A 6,455-nucleotide genomic window follows, 5' to 3' on the forward strand; every position below is an offset into this window, starting at 1 on the left:
TACTGATGACTTCTGAATTTCTGTCTCCAGCCCAAACCTCCCTCTGAAACCCCAGGCTCGTATCCAACAATCTACTTGAAATCTCCACTAAAGTCTAATAAGCGTCTCAATCTTAACATGTCCATAACTAAGGTCCTTATATTCCCCTCCAACCTGCCCTGACAGGTTCCCCTGTCTCAAGCAAGAGCAACTTCATTCTTGCAGTTGCTCAGGCCCAAAACCTTGGCACCGGGCTTCCCTGGCGGCGCAGTGGTTGAGAGTCCGCCTGCCGATGCAGGGGATGCGGGTTCGTGCCCCGGTCCGGGAAAATTCCACATGCCGCGGAGCGGCTGGGCCCGTGAGCCATGGCCGCTGAGCCTGCGCATCCGGAGCCTGTGCTCCGCAGCGGGAGAGGCCACAACAGTGAGAGGCCCGCGTACCGCAAAAAACAAAAACAAAAACAAAAAACCTTGGCACCGTTAACTCCTCTCTTTCTCATGCCCACACCCATTGGCAAGTCCCAGCCATCCTACCTTTCAAAAATAGCCAGCATGCCACTTCTCACCACCTCCACTGCCATCACTCAAGTCCAAGCCACAATATCATGTCACATTTAGGTTACTGCCAGTAGCTTCCTAAGGGGTTTTCCTTCTTGCTCTTCCTTTATTCTCCTCATTTTCCACAGAGCAGTTGGAGTGATTTTGTTAAAACTTAAGTCACACCATATTTGTCTTCTGCTTAAAACTTTCCCGAGGCATCTCCTCTCACTCAGCGTCCTTACTAGGACCTCTAAGTCCTGCAGGATCTGGTCCCCATTGCATCTCTGATTTCTCTCCTACTCTGCTCACTTCCTCCACTGCACCCATTCCTGTCTCCCTGTGGTTCCTGAACACACAAGGCTTGCCCCCAGCAGGACCCCCAGTAGGGCCTGGAATATTCTTCTCTCACATCTGTGTGGCGTGCTCTCTCATTTTCTTTAGGGCTTTACTCCAAAGACACCTCAGTGATGCCTTCCTGGCCTAACTCCCAACACCCACTTCCCTTGTATCACAACACTTTTCACCCATGTTACTTTTTCTCTTTAGCACCTACCGCTATCTAATAAACGATGTATAGTCGTCCCTCCGTGTCTGTGGGGGACTGGTTCCGGGATCCACCTAGCATACCAAAATCTGCCGATGCTCAAGTCCCGTAGTGGGCGCTCCATATTTGCAGATGCGGAACCCGGGGAAATCGAGGGCTCACTGCATATTTATTGAAAAAAAATCCACCTATAAGTGGACCTGCACAGTTCAAGCCTGTGCTGTTGAAGGGCACGAGTTTGAACTCTGTGGGTCCAAGGATACGCGGATTTTTTTCACTAAATACATCCTACAGTACCACATGATCAGTGGTGGTTGATTCCCTGGATGTAGAACCACGGCCGTGGAGGGGCCAACTATGGGACTTGAGCATCCGAGATTTTGGTATCTGCGGTGGGTCCTGGATCCAATCCCAGGGGATTCAGGGGAACAACTGTATTTTACTTCTTTATCCTTTAAGGATTATCCTTGTCTATTTCCCTCATTAGAATGTAGCTCCATGAGGACAGAGAACTTTGTTTTTTTTACTTCAGTATTCCTTCAACAGTGCCTGGCACGTGGAAGGTGCTCCATAAATACTGAATGAACAAGGCATCGGGTGGACCTGAACTACCTCCCGCACTGCTGGTCTTGCGGGGCCTTATTTCCCCGACCAAGAATCAAACCAAGGCCACGGCAGTGAAAGCCCGGAGTCCTAACCACTGGACAGCCAGGAAACTCCCAGAGCCGGAACTCAGCTATGAAGCTATACTGCAAATAATTATTTCCTTTAAAAAAATTCATTTTCTTGTTGCCTAGAACTTTCCAAAGAATGTTTAGTGATAATGGTGAAAAAAGTACTCATAATGACTTTAAGAGAATGCCTCTTACCTATGGTTTCACCACTAGTTATGTACTTACTGATTCAACTGACTTTGTCGTGATAAGGGTGTTACCTAAATCCTATTTCACGTAGACACCTATGCTTAATGGCATAAGAATGATAACTATTCAGCAGGGTTTTAATAGAAAATGCGTACTACTTAGAAAGATAGGAAGTTGGAGGCATTTTTCTCTACAACTTTGCAAGAAACAATATGTATGCTGACTTGCTTTACCGGAATTTAAAATTCTAGCCCAGCATTTATTGAATATTATGTGCCAAGCCTCATGTTTTCACTTAATTTTCAAAACAATAAATTAGTTACTATATTTTAAGGTTATACAAGCTTAATTTTAAAATCTGAAGGACAGCAAGAACATTCATTCTAGCATGAATGCAACTGATTTTTATTTAGGTTTACTATGTACCAGCACTGGGGCTACAATGGAGAAGACAATGAACCCTTGTTTTGTAGCACATTCTAGTAGGGGTAGAGTCAGGAAAAATGTAATGTAATTTCAGATTTTGATAAATAAGGATATAAAGCCAAGGGATGTGACAAAGTGTATGTGGGCAGAGGGTGTGGCTACAGCTTAATAAGCAAGTGGTGGAAAGAGAAGATTGACAGGACCAGACCATTCAGGGCCTGCCTCATGAGCCAGTTTAGATATTACTCTGTGAGCAATGGGAAGTCAGTAGATATTTTTAAGTGTGGAAATGACCTGAAATGATTTATGTTTTAGAAACATTCTCTGGGGCCTGTGTGAAGAGGCCAGAGGGAATGAGTGGATGAATGCAGACTGATTTAAGTTATGGCAATAGTCCATAACTTAGCTGCTGATAGCAGCTCGGACTAGGATGGTAGAAGGAGTAAGTAAGTGCAAAGTTTTGGATGCACTTTTGGAGAAAGTCAACAGGATTTAATGGAGGTGAGTAAGAGGGAGGAATTAAGGGGGTAGCTCAAGACTGAGCAGGTGGTGAGCAGCATGTTTTCAAATGAAGAGTTTTCTTGTAATTTCTATAATCTGTCCCTCTCATTCCCAATTTTGTCTCCTCTGGCCCCCATTTGTTTCTACTGTCAAGACTTTCCTTAACTTCTTCTAGTGCTCCCGAAAAATTAACTGCTCATATTTGTATGTCTCACACTTAGAGCATGGGAATTAGAGAGCAAGGCCTTGGATTTAGTCTACCGGGAAACAAATTCCATCCCCTCTATTTACTGTGTGATCTTGGGCAAGTTTCACCTGTAAAATGGGTATATAATAGTACCCACCTTACAGAGTTGTTGAGAATTTAAATTGGAGCAGCTTTATACCTTTACATACTCAGCATCTAGCAGATCCTCGATATATTCAAATGTGCAAAGTTGATTTCCTCTCAGATTCTAGGCTGTCAAGATGAGAAGGGTAAGAGCTTGGACATTGTTCAAGCACTAACCCACCTGACGGTATTTAGCCAAGAGAAGATTTCCTCCCCTCATTTGCCTAAGAGAATGACATTTCCAAATTCCTTCCTAGAAGTTCTTCCAGCATTCCCTGATTTCCCTAAAACCTTATCTAAAGTTTTTATCTTAGCACATGAGTTCATAGCGTTTTTCATCTGTAAATTTGTCTTAGACTTTAGGAATATTTTCTGGAAACATTTACATATTAATCAGCTATTTTCATAAGATACTTCATATTCAAAAGCTGGTTACCACCTTGTTACAGATGCTAAAAACTGAACTTAATAACGAGTGGTGAGTTTAGCTATGGTCCCCACATATCACTTTGGGCCCAACTCTAATTCACTATAGATTTTTCCTAGGTAAATTCTCATGTAGCCAACTCCAAAGCATAGCGGATAAGAGGATTTTTCAGCCCAGGAGGTTAATAAGCATCAATGGGAGTGGCAGATCACACTCATATCTAAGTCAAAGAATAACCCTGACCTCAAAATTATGAATATTGTTTAGACCCTAGTCAAATAATAATCCTCCCAAATTTCATTGCCTCTTTAGTTAAGTAGGAAAGAGTTACCTACCTTATAGGAATAAGAGAATACATGTCAAGTATTAACAGACCATGGTATACTGAGACAAGCTCAGTGCATTGACCAGACATCTGTGTACCTGCTTTGAGTGCCAAGTTCATCTATTTTGTATCAAACATACTTCAATTGGCTCTTAATAGCTTATACTGCAGTGAACATATGCTCCTGCCAATACTCCAAGTAATACTAGTGCCTGCCTGTAGAAACCTATACAAACGATCGCACTTAAACTAGGATACCATGTCAACAAATTAGAAACAGTCTCTCAAAAAAATCTTATATTTCTCACAGTGATTTTATAATGACCTAAAATCTAAAAATGAAGTTACTGCTAAAAAGGAGCTTAACACCAATGTTTATGTTTATAAGCCCAATGTTATATCTTATTGACATGAATCTGTTCTTAGCCCATTCAGTTCACTTCCAGAGCAGCTTCGCTCATATGCTACAACTAACGTCAGAGTTCCTTGTGCTATACTGTAGGTTCTCATTAGTTATCTATTTTATACAGAGTATCAATAGTGTATATATGTCAATCCCAATCTCCCAGTTCATCCCACCCCCCTTCCCCCTTGGTATCCATACATTTGTTCTCTACATCTGTGTCTCTATTTCTGCTTTGTAAATAAGATCGTCTATACAAATTTTTTCAGATTCCACATATATGCGTTAATATACAATATTTGTTTTTCTTTCTGATTTACTTCACTTTGTATGACAGTCTCCAGGTCCATCCACGTCTCTACAAATGACCCAATTTCGTTCCTTTTTATGGCTGAGTAATATTCCATTGAATATATGGGCTACATCTGCTTTATCCATTCCTCTGTTGGTGGACATTTAGGTTGTTTCCATGTCCTGGCTGTTGTAAACGGTGCTGCAAGGAACACTGGGGGAGCATGTGTCTGTTTTTGTTTCGAATTTTTTTTTTAATTAATAAATTTTCGGCTGCGTTGGGTCTTTGTTGCGGTGCGCGGGCTTCTCATTGCAGCGGCTTCTCTTGTGGAGCACGGGCTCTAGGCACACAGGCTTCAGTAGTTGTAGCACACAGGCTCTAGAGTGCAGGCTTAGTAGTTGTGGCACATGGGCTTTGTTGCTCAGCAGCATGTGGGATCTTCCCCAACCAGGGCTCGAACTAATGTCCCAGTCAGGTGGATTCTTAGCCACTGCGCCACCAGGGAAGCCCCCTTGTTTTGAACTTTATTTTTTACACAGCAAATTCATTAGTTATCTGGTTTATACCTATTAGTGTATATATGTCAATCCCAATCTCCCATTCATCACACCACCAACCCCTCCCCGCCTGCTTTCCCCCCTTGGTGTCCATACGTTTGTTCTCTACATCTGTGTCTCTATTTCTACCTTGCAAACCAGTTCATCTGTACCATTTTTCTAGATTCCACATGTGTTAATATATGGTTTTCCTCTTTCTGACTTACTCTGTATGACAGTCTCTAGGTCCATCCATGTCTCTACAAATGCCCCAATTTCATTCCTTTTTGTGGCTTGAGTAATATTCTGTTGTGCATATGTACATCTTTATCCATTCATCTGTCCATGGGCATTTAGGTTGTTTCCATGATCCGGCTATTGTAAACACTGCTGCAATGAACATTGTGGTACATGACTCTTTGAATTACGGTTTTCTCAGGGTATGTGTCCAGTAGTGGGATTGCTGGGTCATATGGTAATTCTACTTTTAGTTTTTTAAGGCACCTCCAGTGTTCTCCATAGTGGCTGTATCAACTTACATTCCCACCAACAGTGCAAGAGGGTTCCCTTTTCTCCGCACCCTCTCCAGCACTTACTGTTTGTAGACAATTTTTTAACGATGGCCATTCTGACTGGTGTGATACCTCATTGTAGTTCTGATTTGCATTTCTCTAATAAGAAGTGTTGTAAGTCTTAAAAGGTTCACCATCCTCATTTCACATTAATCACCCCAATGCTAAATAGAACACAGTGCTAAGAATGAACTATAGGTGCTTGATTAATAACTTCAGGGTTAATATACAATATCTTAAAATAGCCAGCTCTCTGATGCACTAATTTGTGAACTGAAGACTGTTACATTTGCAGTTAAATTACCATTAAATATTCAAAGTTTAATAACAGAGATTATGTTTATAAATGTACTTTCACTACTTATACAGATTTAACTATTTTCATGTGATTCTGCTGGCCAGCTAGGTTTGGGAATTGCTGGTTAAAAGTACACATATCCGGGTTTCCCTGGTGGCGTAGTGGTTGAGAATCTGCCTGCCAATGCAGGGAACAGTGGTTTGAGCACTGGTCTGGGAGAATCCCACACGCCGCGGAGCAACTGGGCCCGTGAGCCACAACTACTGAGCCTGCGCGTCTGGAGCCTGTGCTCTGCAACAAGAGAGGCCCGCGCACCGCGATGAAGAGTGGCCCCTGGGCTTCCCTGGTGGCACAGTGGTTGAGAGTCCGCCTGCCGATGCAGGGGACAGGGGGTCGTGCCCCGGTCCGGGAAGATCCCA

The sequence above is a fragment of the Lipotes vexillifer genome, unplaced genomic scaffold, assembly GCF_000442215.2.
Source record: "Lipotes vexillifer unplaced genomic scaffold, Lipotes_vexillifer_v1.1 scaffold634, whole genome shotgun sequence".
In the NCBI taxonomy this organism is placed as follows: Eukaryota; Metazoa; Chordata; class Mammalia; order Artiodactyla; family Lipotidae; genus Lipotes; species Lipotes vexillifer.